The 16,535-nt window shown below is 42.6% G+C and overlaps 1 protein-coding gene and 1 non-coding gene across 2 annotated transcripts in view; both read left to right on the top strand.

Annotated features, from left to right (window-relative positions):
• Positions 1-16,535, top strand: part of MAP3K2 (mitogen-activated protein kinase kinase kinase 2) — an 87,702-nt gene that overhangs the window by 22,455 nt on the left and 48,712 nt on the right. The gene's annotated exons all lie outside the window — the stretch shown is intronic.
• TRNAK-CUU (transfer RNA lysine (anticodon CUU)) lies at positions 16,373-16,445 on the top strand. Its single transcript has one exon. It is a non-coding gene; the product is annotated as a tRNA-Lys (tRNA).

Consider the following 16,535-nt stretch of genomic DNA (forward strand, 5'->3'; position numbering starts at 1 on the left):
TCTATCTCTCTCTGTAACTCTTTCAAATAAATAAAATAAATCTTCAGAAAAAAAAGAAAGCTGTGTAGAAAATGGAATTAAAAGATCAGTTTACTTTCCTGCAAAATTTTTTTGAAATCTATGCATTTGAGAGGGGCTCTTCAAAGTTAATGGAGAATGCATATTATGAATAAAAAATTGAAGATTTCAAAATTTTTTTTGTATCCATAAACTTTTTTTTGAAGTTTTTTTTCTTTTCTTACATTTTTTGAAGTGCCTTTGTATGCATTTTTGCGAAAATTTTCTCCCATTTTGTGTGTGGTTTTTTTTTTTTTTTTTTTTTTTTTTTTTTTTACCTTTTTGATGGTATCTTTTGAAGCACAGGATTCTTTAATTTGGTGAGGGTTAATTTATCTTTTTCTTTTGTTGCTTGTGTTTAGTGTTATAGCTTAGAAATCATTGCTTAGCCCAAGGTCACAAAGGTTTCATTTTTCTTTTAAATTTTACAATTTTAGCTGTTACATATAAGTCATTGATTCATTTTTAGTGAATTTTTGTGTATTGTATGAGGTAGGAGTTCAACATCATTCTTTCACATGTAGCTCTCTAGTTGTCCTAGCACCATTTATTGATGACTATTCTTTGTTGAATAGTTTTGGTGCCCTTGTCACTTGTATTGTTTTTTATCTTTTTTAAAAATATTTTATTTATCTATTTGAGAGGTTGAGTTACAGACAGTGAGAGGGAGAGACAGAGAGAAAGGACTTCCTTCTGTTGGTTCACTCCCCAGATGGCCGCAACGGCCGGAGCTGTGCTGATCCGAAGCCAGGAGCTAGGAGCTTCTTCCAGTGCACGGGTGTAGGGGCACAATGACTTGGGCCATCTTCTGCTGCTTTCCCAGGCCATAGTAGAGAGCTGGATTGGAAGAGGAGCAGCCGGAAGTAGAACTGGCGCCCAAAGGGGATGCCAGCGCCACAGGCGGAAGATTAATCTACTGTGCCATAGAGCTGTCCCCTGTTTGTTTTTTTTTTTTTTTTTTTTTTTTATCTTAAAAGGAAAGCATTTAGCGTTTTCTTTTTTTTTTTTTTTCAAAGATTTATTTATTTTATCGAAAGGGAGAACTATAGAGAGAGAGAGAGAGAGAGTCATAGACTGAAGGATCTTCCATCTACTTGGTCACTCCCTAAATGGTCACAATGGCTGGAGCTGGGTCAATCTTAAACCAGAAGCAGGAGCGTCTTCCAGGTCTCCCACATGGGTGCAGCATCTCAAGCACTTGGGCCATCTTCTACTGCATTTCCAGGCCCAACAACAGGGAGCTGGATCGGAAATGGAACAGTGAGCACTGGAACCGGTGCGCATGTGGGATGCTGGTCCTGCAGGCAGAGGTTTAACCTACTGGCCACAGTGCCAGCCCCAAGCATTTAGTCTTTTAATGCTAGAAAAGATGTTAGCTATACATTTTTCCTAGATTCCCTTACCAAGCTTAGGAAAGTTTCTTCTATTCTTTGTTTTCTGTGAGTTGTTGTCATTCTTGAAATTAGAAATGGATTTTAGATTTTTTGGTCAAGTAAATTTTATGTCTATTGGTATAATTATATATGTATTTAGTTTGCTTAATATGGTGAATTACATTGGTTTATTTTTTCATTGTGAACCAAATCTGTATTCCTAGAATAAACACCACTTGATTATGATATATTATGCTTTTTGTATATTGTTAGTTCAGTTTGCTAAATTTTAGTTAGGAATTTTTACACTTAGGGTAATGGGGGATATTTGGTACTTGATTTTGTTTTTTGTCATGTCTTTTTCTGGATTGAATGTCAGAATAATGCTGACCTCACAGAATTAGGAAATATTTCCACTTTAAATTTTTAAAAAGGATTATGTAGAATTGATATTATATATTCCTTATCTTTTGGGTAGAATTCAGCAGGGAGGCCATATTAACCTGGACTTTTCCTTATGGGAAGAGTTTTACTACAAATGAAGTTTCCTTAATAATAGATTTGATTACTCAGGTTACATACGTCTTTCTTTTTTCTTTTCCTCTATTTATTTAAAAAATTTTAAATGTTACTTGAAGGCAGAGAGAGTGAGTCAGAGAAATATCTTCTTCCCTCTCCTCCTCTGTTTGTTTATTTGAAAGTCAGGGTGACAGGGAGAAAGCTCTTCCATCTGGTGGCTCACTCCCTCCAAAGGGCTACAATAGCCAGGGCTGGGCCAGGCTGAAGCATGGGACAAGGAAGTCCATCCTGGTCTCCCACATTGGTGGCAGGGGCTCAAGTCCTTGGGCCATCTTCCCTTGCTTTCTCAGTCGCATTAGCAGAGAACTGGATTAGATGTGGAACGGCCAGGATATGAACCAGCGTTCTGATGTAGATGCTGGCTGTGCAAGCAGTGACAACCCTGCCACAGCACTGGCCCCATATAGTTCTTCTTGAGTGAGCTATGGTAGTTTGCTTTTTTTTTTTTTTTTAAGAAATTTGTCCATTTAATTACTTTGTTTAATTGATTGGTATAATCTTCTTAATAATTTGTTATTTTTCTTTTATTATTTGTAGAATGTGTAGTCATATTGCATCTCATTTTTTGATATTGATAATTTGTTTTTTTTCGACCAAGTATTTGGCTAGTGGTTTAACAATTTCAGTGATCTGAAAGAACTAGCTTGTAGTTTTATCAGTTTAATGTTCTGTTTTCTGTATTTGTTTCTGATTTTTTATTATTTAGTTTTCCTTTGGCTTTAATTTGCTTTTAATTTACTAATATATTTTGTTGTAAACTGAGGTCAATGATTTGAGACATTACTTTTCTCCAGTATAGGAATTTTTAGAGTAGGGTATAGAACCCAGGCACTGTGATGGGATGTAGGCATCTTAAGCACTAAGCTAAATGCCCTCTCCCTAGACTGAGTATTTTTTGTTGTTATATTTTGTTGTTTTTGGCTAATTAGCTTTAGCTTTAAAAAAACCTTTTTTATTGGGGCCCTTGATGTGGCTCAGCATATTGAAGCCACTGCCTGTGATGCCAGCATCACATATGGGCACTGGTTCAAGTCCAGGCTGCTGTACTTCAGAATCAGGCCCCTGCTAGTGTGCCTGGGAAAGCAGCGGAAAGTGGCCCAAGTGCTTGGGCTCCTGTACCCACATGGGAGACCAGAGTGAAGCTCTAGTCTCCTGGCTTCAGCCTGGCCCAGCCCCAACTGTTGCAGCCATTTGGAGGTGAACCAATGATGGAAGACCCCCTCCCCTGTATTTTCCACTCTCTGTAACTCTGCTTCATCTGGGTCTCCCAGGTGTATGTCAGGGGCCCAGGTACTTGGGCCATCCTCCGCTGCTTTCCCAGGACATTAGCAAGGAGCTGAATCCAAAGTAGGGTAGCCAGGACACAAATCAGCGTTCCTGGCCTTCCAGGTGGTGGCTTAACCTGCTACACCACAGCACCAGCCCCACAATGTCTCTCTCTCTTTTTTTTTTTTTTTTTTTTTTTTGACAGGCAGAGTGGACAGTGAGAGAGACAGAGAGAAAGGTCTTCCTTTGCCGCTGGTTCACCCTCCAGTGGCCGCTGTGGCCAGCGCACCGCGCTGATCCGATGGCAGGAGCCAGGTACTTATTCTGGTCTCCCATGGGGTGCAGGGCCCAAGTACTTGGGCCATCCTCCACTGCACTCCCTGGCCACAGCAGAGAGCTGGCCTGGAAGAGGGGCAACCGGGACAGAATCCGGTGCCCCGACCAGGACTAGAACCCGGTGTGCCGGCGCCACAAGGCAGAGAATTAGCCTAGTGAGCCGCGGCACCGGCTTTCATTTATTTTAATCCCATGTGATGTGTTTTTATCTTAGACATTGTATTTTTCATCTATAAAAATTCCATTAAAAATCGTTCATGCCACTGTTTAATATCTTTACCTTCCTGAATATGTAGAGTATTGCTATGACAACTCTATTAATCATCTTAGGTATTTATCATTTCTGTCATTTCTGGGTCTACTTGTATTGGTTGATTGGGTCACATTTTCCCGCTTTTCTTCATTCTTGGTACCTTTTATTCAGTACTGCATATATTATGAATTTTACCCTGTTGAGCACTGGATATTTTTGTACTCCTATAAATATCTTTTGTTCTGGGATGCAGTTAAATTACTTGGATACAGATCTTTGGTATCTTGCTGTTAGGTTGTGTTAGGTGGAACCATTTAGTCTACCACAAATTTTTTCCTGCTTGTGAGACCAAACTTTTGAGTACCTCCCTCAATGTCCTGTGAGTTAGATTTTGTAATCTGACTGACAATCTGATGCTCATCTTCTCAGTAGCTCACTACATCAGGATTATATTTGGCTGCGTATAATAATAAGAAAAGGTTGCTGAACAAGGGTTTCACTTTTTTCTTACAGTGTCTCAAGATTCAGGAAGTCATCAAGGATTCTTTTTAGCTTATCATTTTGCCATCCTTAGCCTGTGACAAAGGATGGAAATGTCTGATGAATAGAATTAAATTACTTGGGGCCGGTACTGTGGCATAGCTGGTAAAGCCGCTGCCTGCAGTATTGGCATCCCATATGGGTGCCGGTTTGAGTCCCGGCTGCTTCCCTTCTGATCCAGCTCTCTGCTATGGCCTGGGAAAGCAGTAGAAGATGGCCCAAGTCCTTGGGCCCCTGCACCCGCGTGGGAGACTCAGAGGAGGCTCCTGGCTCCTGGCTTCGGATTGGCGTGGCTTCAGCCATTGCAGCCATCTGGGGAGTGAGCCATCGGATAGAAGACCTCTCTCTTTCTCTCTTTGCCTCTGCCTCTTTGTTACTCTGCCTCTCAAATAAATAAATAAATGAATATTTAAAAAATTATACTACTCTAAGTTTGAAGGTGAGCTCTAGGTTGAAAATATAGGTTTGGAATTATCAGGTGTTGATGGTTGTATTCATTGAAAAGAATGATGCTTGTCCAAGAGAGTCAAAGGAATGAGAAGAGCAGTAGTGTGAGCATGGAGCCTCTGGTGACATCTAACAGCCAGGCAGAGGGTGAAGAGGATATTCTGATGCCAGTTAAGATGAGATGTGGGGAGTAGGGTGGGGAGTGGAGAATTCTGAGAGTGCATTGACAGGAAAGCAGTAGTGGTTGCCATGTTTTCAGCTACCAGCTTTTAAACAGCCTTCTGTTTGGGGGAGAAAGGGAGTTGTCCATTGTGTTAGTCTTGGTAGAGGTAGCAGGTTTTTTTTAGTATAACCTTTACTGTAGTGGGACATGACATCAAGAAGTAGGGAAGATATGGTACATAAAGTCATATAAGCTGTGGCAAAAAGTTGAGTTTATTCAAGGTGCGATGGGAAATTACTAACAGGTTTTCAGCAGAGAAAGGGTATTGCCATTCTCTTACAGTTGACCCTTATTTTTATAGCAAAATGAATTGCATGAGTGAGGTCTTGGAGTAAAAACAGGTTATAGGAAGCCATTTCAGTAAACCATGCTAGAGATCATGATGACTTTAGTGAAGTGGTGGTTGTATAGATAAATATATTTTTTTAAGATTTATTTATTTTTTTGAAAGTCAGAGTTAACACAGAGAGAAGGAGAGGCAGAGAGAGAGAGAGAGAGAGAAGTCTTCCATATGCTGGTTCACTCCCCAACTGGCCACAACAGCCGGAGCTGTGCCGATCCGAAGCTAGGAGCCAGGAGCCTCTTCCAGGTCTCCCACATGGGTGCTGGGGCCCAAGGCCTTTAGCAATCTCTGCTGCTTTCCCAGGCCATAGCAGAGAGCTGGATTGGAAGTGGAGCAGCCGGGACTTGAACTGGCACCCATGTGGGACACCACACTGCAGGCAGCGGCTTTACCCACTATGCTACAGTGCCAGCCCACAGATAAATATTTTTAAGCAAAAGCTAATGAGATTTGCTGATAAGTTGGAATGTAATACGATGTGAGAATGAAAAAAATTTTGGTTTGGGCAGTGGCTAAAGAAAAGAGGCTTTCTGATGAAATGAAAACTAGGGAGGAATAGTTACCTTTTTTTTTTTCAGTTCCTGAATCCTATCTTGAGCTTGACATCAAGATCCTGGCTGTTGTAGTCATTTGAGGAATGAACCAGTGGATGTGAGGTTTCTGTTTGTTTGCTCTTCAAATAAATAAGATCTATCTGTCTGTCTGTCTGTCTGTGTGTGTGTGTGTGTGCATATATACAAATATGTACATATATATCTGTTTCTTTTTTTATTTGTATTTTGTATTTCCATTTGCTTCTTTCTGTTTTAGTTTCCTTTGAGGCTTTCTCTTTTAGTTATGTATTGTTTAGTAGTGCATTGTGTAGTTGACAAATATTTGGAGATATTCCTGTTGTCTCTGTTGCTTGTTTCTAAATAGATTTCATTATGAACATAGTAAAACATAATAAAACACATCATTTATGTGATTTTAGTTCTTTTAAATGTATTGATATTTATTTTATGGTCGGTCTAGGTCTGTCTTTGTGAATGTTCTATGGATATTTGAAAAGAATGTATGTTGAGTATAAAGTATATGTGTGTGTATTTATATAAATTAGCTTTATATAATCCTAGCTTTTTTTTTTTTTTTTTTTTTTTTTGACAGGCAGAGTGGACAGAGAGAGAGACAGAGAGAAAGGTCTTCCTTTTGCCGTTGGTTCACCCTCCAATGGCCGCCGCGGCCGGCGCGCTGCGGCCGGCGCACTGCGCTGATCCGATGGCAGGAGCCAGGAGCCAGGTGCTTTTCCTGGTCTCCCATGGGGTGCAGGGCCCAAGCACTTGGGCCATCCTCCACTGCACTCCCTGGCCACAGCAGAGGGCTGGCCTGGAAGAGAGGCAACCGGGACAGAATCCAGCGCCCCGACCGGGACTAGAACCCGGTGTGCTGGCGCCGCTAGGCGGAGGATTAGCCTAGTGAGCTGCGGCGCCGGCCCGCTTTTTTTTTTTTTTTAAGATTTATTTATTTGAAAGGGAAAGTGAGAAAGAGAGAAAGGTAGAAAGAGATCATCTATCTGCTGGCTCACTCCCCAAATGACCACAATGGCTAGGGCTGGGCCAGGCCAAAACCAGGAGCCAAGAGCTTTATCCGTGTCTCCCACATGGGTGCAGGGGCCTAAACATTTGGGCCATCTTCTGCTGCTTTCTCAGATGCATTAGCAAGGAGGTGGCTAAGAAGCAGAGCAGGCTTGAATTGGTGTCCATAAAGGGTACCAGTGTTATATGTGGCAACTTTTGCCCATTATACCATAACACCAGCCCCTATATAATCCTATTTTTATTAAAAGGCTTAAGAAAAAAACAAGTCTTTTGACTTGCATATTTACCATTTCCAGTGTTCAATAAGTCAAGCCCAGTGGATACTGTTACGGTTTGAATGTAACATTCATTGTCTTTGCCAAAACTCATCTTGAGGCTTAATGTAATGGTGTTGAAGTGGTAGAGCCTTTAAGTAAGGCCACAGGGATCTGCCTTCCTGAATGGATTGTTTTTCTTGAGAGACTGGTTTAGTTCTCTTCAGGTTGGGTTGGATATTGTAGGACTGATTATTTGCTGTAAGAACAAGTTAAATAGCAAGTTCAGCTTCCTTAGCCTGATCTCTTGCTTCCTTTTCTCACCATGTTTTCTTTTCTACACCTGCCACTCACTGCTCCTGTGATACAGTATTCCTTGTGTCATAGCCAGAAGTTCTTACCAGAAACCACCTTCAGCCTTCAAAAGTCTCAACCTAAATAAACCTCTTTTCTTTATAAAAGTATTTAGTGTCAAGTGTTTGGTTATAGCAACACAAAATTGACTAAGACACATAATTTCTTCTCAGTCTGAAGAAATCCTGAATCCTGTTTTTTTTTTTTTCTCTTTTTAATTTATAAATGTTATTTGAAAGGCAGAATTACAGAGAGATAGGGAAAGATAGAGATCTTTGATCTCTTGGCTCACTCCCGAAATAGCTGCAGTGGCTGGGGCTGGGTCAGGCTGAAGTCAGGAGCTTGTGACCCTGTCTGGTCTCCCATGAGGGTGGCAGGAGTCCAAACACTTGGAAAATCTTTTGTTCTTTTCCCAGGTGCATCAGCAGGGAGCTGGGTAAGAAGTGGAGCAGCCAGGACTCGAATTGGCACCCACATGGGATGCTAGCACAGCAAGTGATGGCCTCTGTGCCACAGTGCTAGCCCCAGAAATCTGCCATCTCTCAAAAGACAGTTCTTGCAATGAACTTTCTCAGCCTTTCTTTATCTAGGAATGTCTTTATTTCACTTTCTTTGTGAAGCATGGTATTGTTGAATATAATATTCCTGCTTGACTTAGCATTTTGGTTTTTGTTTAGTTTTTGCCATTTAATATGTCATTCCACCACCCTCTGGCCCCCATTCTTTCTGATAGAAGTCATTTGTAAGTTGTGCAAAGATAGCTTAAAAACTTCATTTAGAATGGATTTTACAAATTTATTTTGGCACAAAAAGTTTTTTTTTTAATTGTATTTGTGTGTGTGTGTGTGTGTGAGAGAGAGAGAGAGAGAGAGAGATCTTTCATCTGTTGGTTTGCCCCTGAAATGGCCACAACAGCTGGAGCTGGACCAGGCTGAATCCTGGAGCCAGATACTCCATCCGCATCTCCTACATGGAGGGAAGGGGTCCAAGCACTTGGGCCATCATTTGTTGCTTTCCCAGGTGCATTAGCAGAAAGCCAGATGGGGAAGCAGAGGAGCCAAGACTGAATCAGCACTTCTATATGGAATGTGGGTGTTCCAAGTCACAGCTTGTGCTGTAACACCTGCCCCAGCGAAAACATTTTGAATACATGCTTAGAGGAGTCTCAAAAAGTTCGTGGAAAATGTGTATTATTAGGGGCCAGTGTTGCGGCATAGAGGTGAAGCTGCAGCCTGCAATGCTTATTCGTGTTCAGCTGTTCCACTTTTTTTTTTTTTTTTAAAGATTTATTTATTTATTTGAAAGTCAGAGTTAGAGAAGGAGAGGCAGAGAGAAAGAGGTCTTCCATCTGCTGGTTCACTCCCCAACTGGCCTCAGTGGCTGGAGCTGTGCCAATCTGAAGCCAGGAGCCAGGAGCTTCTTCCAGGTCTCCCACATGGGTGCAGGGGCCCAAGGACTTGGGCCATCCTCTACTGCTTTCCCAGGCTATAGCAGAGAGCTGGGTCAGAAATGGAGCAGCCAGGACTCGAACCGATACCCATATGGGATGCTGGCACTGCAGGCGGTGGCTTTACCCACTACACCACAGCGCCAGCCTGGGCTGCTCCACTTCTGCTACAGCTCTCTCCTAAGGGCCTGGGAAAAGCAGCTGAAGGTGGCCCAAATGCTTAGACTCCTACCACCCATGTTGAAGACCTGGAGGAAGCTCCTGGTTCCTAGCTTCAGCCTGGCCCAGCCCCAGCCCCAGCCCCAGCCCCAGCAGTCATCTTACAGAGAGAAAAGGAGAGTCAGGGAGAGATATTCCATCCAATGATTCACTCCCTCTTGGCTGGGACTGGCCCAGGTTTAAGCCAGGATCCAGGATCCTTGGTCTTCTACTTTGGTGGCATGGGCCCACACTGCTTTTTCCAGGCCATTATCAGGGAGTTGAATCAGAAGTGGAGCAGCTGATAGAGGAACAGGTGCCCATATGGGGTGCTGGCGTCACAGGCGTTGACTTTACCTGCTATCCCATAATGCTGGCCCCAACATTTTTCAACAAAGTTTTTGAAGTATCGTTTATATTTCCCTCTATAAAATATACTTTCAAGGTTTTGTCTTTGTCTTTCTTCAGTTTGACTTTGACTCTTGGTGTTTAGCACTTTTAGAGTTTATTAAGCTTCTTGAATATGTAGATGTTTTTTATCACTTTTGGAATTTTTCAGCCATTAATTCTTCAAATAGTTTTTCTGTCTCCATTTTACCCCTTTTCTCTGACACTAACACATTTTGGCATGCTTAATGTTGTCTCACAGGTCTCTGAGACTTCATTTTTCCTGTCTTTTTTGTCTGTTCTTATTTCTATCGATCTTTTGAGAATTTGATTTTTTTTCTTCTGCTGTCTCAGATTCCCTGTTGAGTCCATCTAATACATTTTATATTGGGATATTCTTTAAGATTCTAGAGCTTTTTAAAATAACTTCTGTTGAGATTCACTGTGGGATTGTTTCTGTCAGAATTTCTTTTAATTCTCTTAAACATATTCCTAATAGTTACCTTAATGTCTTTATTAATGCAAGCATCTGGGGCTGGTGCTGTGGTGTAATGGGCTGGGCCTCTGCCTGTGGCGCTGGCATCCCATATGGGTGCCAGGTCATGTCCTGGCTGCTCCTTTTCTGATCCAGGCTCTCTGCTTGTAGCCTGGGAAAGAGTGGAGGATGGCCCAGGTGCGTGGGCCCTTGCACCTACGAGGGAGACCCTGAAGAATCTCTTGGCTCCTGGCGTCAGATTAGCTCAGCTCCAGCTGTTGCGTCCATGTGGGGAATGAACCAGTGAATGGAAGACCTTTCTCTCTGTCTCTCCCTCTTTCTGTCTGTAACTCTACCTCTCAAATAATAAATAAAATCTTTGGAAAAAAGATTTTAACTCTGGGTAGAGTTAATTTCTATTCACTGATTTTTAAAATTTTAATTTGAATTATTTGTTCATATTTGTTTGAAAGGCAGAGAGGGAAACAGAACTTCCCTTTGTTGGTTCACTCCCTAAATGCACACAATGACTGAGACTGGGCTCAGTCTGAAGCTAGAGCCCAGAAAACTATCTGGGGCTCTGGCATTGGAGCCATCACTGCTACCTCCCAGAGTCTGCATTAGCAGGAAGCTGGGCTTGGGAGCTGTAGCTGGAAATCTGACCCCTAGCATTCCAATGTGGGATGCAGGCATCTAAACTGCTCCTATTCATTAACTGGACAGATTGGATAATATATTGTAGCAACTCTGGAATCTGATTTTTCCCCCCTGGTTTTTATTTTTAAACTGGCTTGCTTCTGTTTTATCTGTGGAATATGTTATTTCCTTACTTGCTTCAGTGCTTCTATTTACTTAGTTATTTTTGTTTGCTTTTCTGTTTTCTGTGTGTTTTCTTTTCTTTCTTTCTTTCTTTCTTTCTTTTTTTTTTTTTTTTGAGAGAGAGAGAAAGGTCTTCCTTTTTCCGTTGGTTCACCCCCCCAAATGGTCACTAGGCTGGCACACCGTGCCTATCTGAAGCCAGGAGCCAGGTGCTTCCTCCTGGTCTCCCATGCGGCTGCAGGGCCCAAGCACTTGGGCCATCCTCCACTGCACTCCCGGGCCACAGCAGAGAGCTGGACTGGAAGAGGAGCAACCGGGACAGAATCCGGCACCCCAACCGGGACTAGAACCCGGGGTGCTAGCGCCGGAGGCGGAGGATTAGCCTAGTGAGCCACAGCGCTGGCCATGTGTTTTCAAAACCAGGCGTTCTGTGGTTGCCTCTTTGGCTGCATACCTTAGCAGTCAGTCGGTGATTGTGCAGAGGCTGTACTCAGATAACTCAAATCTGTAATGCCTCAGCCATTTATTAGTGGATGTGAGAATTGGAAGACTCAAATTTAAGGCAATTTTCAAATGTACTTCATTTTTTACTTTGTGTCTGGCCCTCTTGGTTCTCTTCTGCACATACCCAAAGTTTCCAGTCAGCCAGCAATTTGTAGAAAGCCCATATAGATCTTTTATGACTCTCTTATTTTCAGGATTTTTCCATTACAATTCTGAGTGATCTGCCTATTAAATTTCTGACTGGTCTGCCTCTTCCCATTCTGAACAGCATGGTTTTTCCTGACTCATTTTTTGCTATTTTTTTTACTTCTAAAAGAATTACTAATGTATTTGAGAGGCAGAGACAGAGAAACTGGCAGGTAACTCTCATATACTTGGTCACTCCTCAGATAATGGCAACAGCTAGGGTTAGGTCAGCCTGAAACTGGGTGCAGAAACTCAGTTCAGGTTTCCCAGGTGGATGGCAGGGATCCAACTACTTGAGCCATTACCTTCCATATTAGTAGGAAACTGCAATTGGGGACAAAGCCAAGACTCAAACCCAGATACTCTGATATGGGATGCGGGTGCCCCATGCAGTGTTTTTACCACTAAGCCAAATGCCTGTACCTGCTTTTTACGTTTATTTATTTAGTTTTAGTTTTATTTTGTTTATTAAAACTGCTCCGTGGTACAGTAGGTTAATCCTCCACCTACGGCACCAGCATCCCATATGGGCACCAGTTCTAGTCCTGGCTGCCTCTCTTCCAGTCCAACTCTCTGCTGTGGCCTGGGGAAGAAGTAGAGGATGGCCCGAGACATTGGGCCCCTGCACCCACATGGGAGACTGGGAGGAGGCACCTGGCTCCTGGCTTCGGATCTGCACAGCTCCAGCCGTTGCATCCATCTGGGGAGTGAACCAATGGAAGGAAGACCTTTCTTTCTGTCTCTCCGTCTCACTGTCTGTAACTCTACCTCTCAAATAAATAAAATATTAAAAAGAAAAAAAAGAGGGACAGAAGGAGAGACAGGCAGACGAAGAGATCTTCTCTCTGCTGGTTCACTCCCCAAATGGCTGCAGTGGCCTGGGGCTTGGCCAGGCCAAAGCCAGGAGCCAGGAACTCCATCCAGGTCTCCCACATGGGTGGTAGTGGTTCAAGTACTTGGCCCATCTTCTGCTGTTCTCCCAGGTGCACTAGCAGGGAGCTGAATCAGAAGCAGAACAGCCAGATCTTGAACTGACACTTTGATATGGGATGTTGGCATTGTAAATGGTGGCTTAACCTGTTCCACCATAATGCCAGCCCACTGCCTTTCATTGTTATTGACAGTTCCTTTCAGTATGGGTTTTCATCTTTTTCTCCAAATATAGTTAATTGTTTCTTGCAATAGAAATGCTGGATTTCAAGGCCTGCTCTGCCTGTTAAAAGTTCTTACATGGATCAAGCTAGGCATAGTGATGGGAGCATCTCCAGGTAAGAAGCCCAGGGTTTCCATGGCCTTTACCTGAAGTTCTAGTGGTTTTCTATGAGTAAATACTTCTCAGTTTGTTGTTTTTCTGTTGGCAGTTTCCAAATCCCTGACCTAGTTGTTTTTCACAATTTGTTAGTTTTATACTTGTTCTTAGAGAGGATTTGCTGCCCTTTTCATTCTATAATACTGAAAGTTCTACCAGCCCACACTTTGTGTTCTCTGTTCAAAATATACCTTTTATGCATCCTTTTACTTCATTTTCACTGCTGCTATGTATCCTCAATGTGTTCATACACCATCTCCTTTTGGACCTTAAGTAACCTTATAGCTATGTTTGCTTCTTTTGTTTCTTAACATTTCTTTAAGTAAACTTTTTATTGTTTTCTTTTGTTAAAGACTTTAATTATTTGAAAGAGTTCGAGGGGACGGGGGGTGGGGGGGATCTCTACCATCCACTGATTTGCTCCCTTAGATGGCTGTGACAGCCAGCACTGGGCCAGACCAAATCAGGAGATTGGAACTCCATCTGGGTCTCCCATGTGGGTTGCAAGAGTTCAAGCACTTGGACCATCTTCCAGTGCTTTCCCACGAACAATACAGGGAGCTGGATTGGAAGTGGAACAGCCGTAACACAAACTGGTGCCTCTATGGGCTGCTGGTGTCACAGGCAGTGGCTTTACATGCTGCACCAGAGTGCCAGCTCGAGTTGTAGGATCTTTTTTTCATATTCTAGACATTAAGCTCTTTTCAGAAAATGATTTTCAAATACTTCTGTTTTGTAGGTTATTGATTGTGTGGTGTTTTGATAAAAGATTTATGTATTTATTTGAAAGTCAGAGTTACACAGAAGGCAAGGCGGGGTGGGGGTGGGGTCTTCTGTCCACTGGTTCACTCCCCAGTTGGCCGCAACAGCTGGAGCTATGCCAATCTGAAACCAGGAGCCAGGAGATTCTTCTAGGTCTTCCACACGGGTGCAGGAGCCCAAGGACTTGAGCTGTCTTTTACTGTTTTCCCAGGCCATAGCAAAGAGCTGGATTGGAAGTGGAGCAGCTGAGACTTGAACCAGTGCCCATATGGGATGCTGGCACAGCAGGCAGCGGCTGGCTTTACCCGCTAAACCACAGCGCTGGCCCCAGTTGTGTTTTTTGAAGCCAATTTTTTTTTCTTTTATTAATTGTACTTTTGTTGTCATTTCTGTTTGGTCATCAGGTATCTTTACTTTCCTTGTACCTGCAATATTTCCATAGCCTTTCTTTGATTTTTATGGCATTGTCACTTTTGAAGAATATGATCTTTTTTTATTAAATGCAGTGTTTCCTTATTTTGTATTTGTCTGAAGTTTCTTTATGATTGTGTTTAAGGTTTGCAGTCTCAGAAAAGTGCTTAGTTGACCTTGTTTCCTTAGTGGTTTACATCTGAAGACACAAGATGTCCCTATCTTGAAGGAGTTGCCCAATTCCTCCACTGTATACTTACTGACTGCATTAAATTAGTTTGAGCAAGGATACCATAAATAGTATGGAGATGAGACACAGACTAGAGTGAATTTGTCCAACCAAGACTTAGAGTCACTTTACACAAGAGAATATCAAAATGGGCCATAAACCAGTGAAATGGTAGTCAACATCTTTAGTCACTCAATAATTGTAAATTGAGAATACAGTGCTGTATTCTCAAACACAACAATACACAAACACCAGAATGACTAATATGGAAGAACTGAAACTCTTAGGGGCCAGCACTGTGGCTCAGTGGGTTAATCCTCTGCCTGCAGTGCCAGTATCCCATATGGGTAATATTCTGGTGTTTGTTTGGCTTTGGAATATACCCTTATTCTAGGTTTGAGATGTGATTAAATTTAGAGCAACATTCAAAAGTTGTTTGTAAAAGTCCATGGTGTTTCTCAGATTATCTGGGCTGTTTCATTCTTTGTTGCAACCAGTTTGAGAAAAAAATGAGATAAATCTTTCAAGCTTGCATCAAAGTTAACATCACCTGGGTGTTTAAAAGCTTAGGGACTACAACATCATTGTAATATTCAGAAAATGAGCCTTTTTGTCCCCTTGACCCTCAGATGTCTCTTTTATATTATAGGATGCTTAGACTAGATCTTTGTGTCTTTGAGTCCTGTGCTTGACTAAAAATCAAGTATTGGAAAATCCATGATTAGAAAATCCTAAAAATGGGGTCGGCATTTGTTTGGCCCAGCAGTTAAGATGCCAGTATTCCACATTAGAGTGCCTGAGTTCAGTTCCCAGCTCCAGCTCCTGATTCCAGTTTCCTGATTAGTGTACACCCTGGGAGGCAGTAAACAGCCCAAGTAGTTGGTTATGTGGGACAACCAGATAGCATCCTTGGTTCCCGGCTTTGCCTCCTCCCTCTCCTTGCCTTTGTACACATTTGGAGAATGAACTAGCTGATGAGAGTTTGTTGTGTGCACTCTCTCTCTCTCTATTAAAAAAAAATTGAAAACTGAAGTAACATAGTGATTGCCCCTGGAAATGATACTGACTGGATGATGAAAGGAGTATTTTCATGTTTTGTGTTACAGTCCATATATTAAAAATTTTTTCCTTGATAATCCCTAGTGATGCTTCACATTTCAAAATAATAATACACGGCTCACTAGGCTAATCCTCTGCCTTGCGGCGCCAGCACACTGGGTTCTAGTCCCGGTCGGGGCGCTGGATTCTGTCCCGGTTGCCTCTCTTCCAGGCCAGCCCTCTGCTGTGGCCAGGGAGTGCAGTGGAGGATGACCCAGGTGCTTGGGCCCTGCACCCCATGGGAGACCAGGAAAAGCACCTGGCTCCTGGCTCCTGCCATCGGATCAGCGCGGTGTGCCGGCCACAGCGCGCTGGCCGCGGCGGCCATTGGAGGGTGAACCAATGGCAAAGGAAGACCTTTCTCTCTCTCTCTCTCACTGTCCACTCTGCCTGTCCAAAAAAAAAAATATATATATATATATATATATAATACACTCCAAAGAAATTAAAGCTATTGTTATGTTGACTTTCTTTTTCATATTGTGTGTGTGGCTTCCTCTAGGAAAGAGTTATGGTACTAAGTAGGTCAGTGGTTGCAAGGTGGCAGCATGAAAGGGGAACATGCATACTGTTTTTCTACAGATTTGATTAGTTGCCACTATTTGAAAATGGAATCTTACACTAAAATTTGGATTTGGAGCTTTTTGAAGAAATCAGTGTATCTGATAATCCTGAACCTGAGCTGCTGAGGCAGCTGTTGACTGGTGCTGAGGCTGTTGCCCCTTTTGATGGGCAGACCAACTCTAGTTAGTTACAAAAACTGCTTTCTCTTTCCTCCCACTACCTCTTCCTTCTTTTTTTTTTCCTCCCCCTCTCTCCTCCTTCCTGTTGGAGATATAATTCACATACCATGAAATTCACTCCTTTAAAAACTACAATTCAATAATTTTTAGTATACTCAAAAAGTTGTACTAGTGGTTAGGATTCCTGGTTTTCACACAGGCGGCCCGGCTAGCTCAGTCGGTAGAGCATGAGACTCTTAATCTCGGGGTCGTGGGTTCGAGCCCCACATTGGGTGCCAGATGTTGCAGTTGATTTCTCAACAATGTTGCAGTGGATTTGTTCCTGAGAGGAGGAACGTGGTGGGGGCAAGAGGCGCGGAGTCGCC

Source organism: Oryctolagus cuniculus, chromosome 3, assembly GCF_964237555.1.
Source record: "Oryctolagus cuniculus chromosome 3, mOryCun1.1, whole genome shotgun sequence".
NCBI classification, from domain to species: domain Eukaryota; kingdom Metazoa; phylum Chordata; class Mammalia; order Lagomorpha; family Leporidae; genus Oryctolagus; species Oryctolagus cuniculus.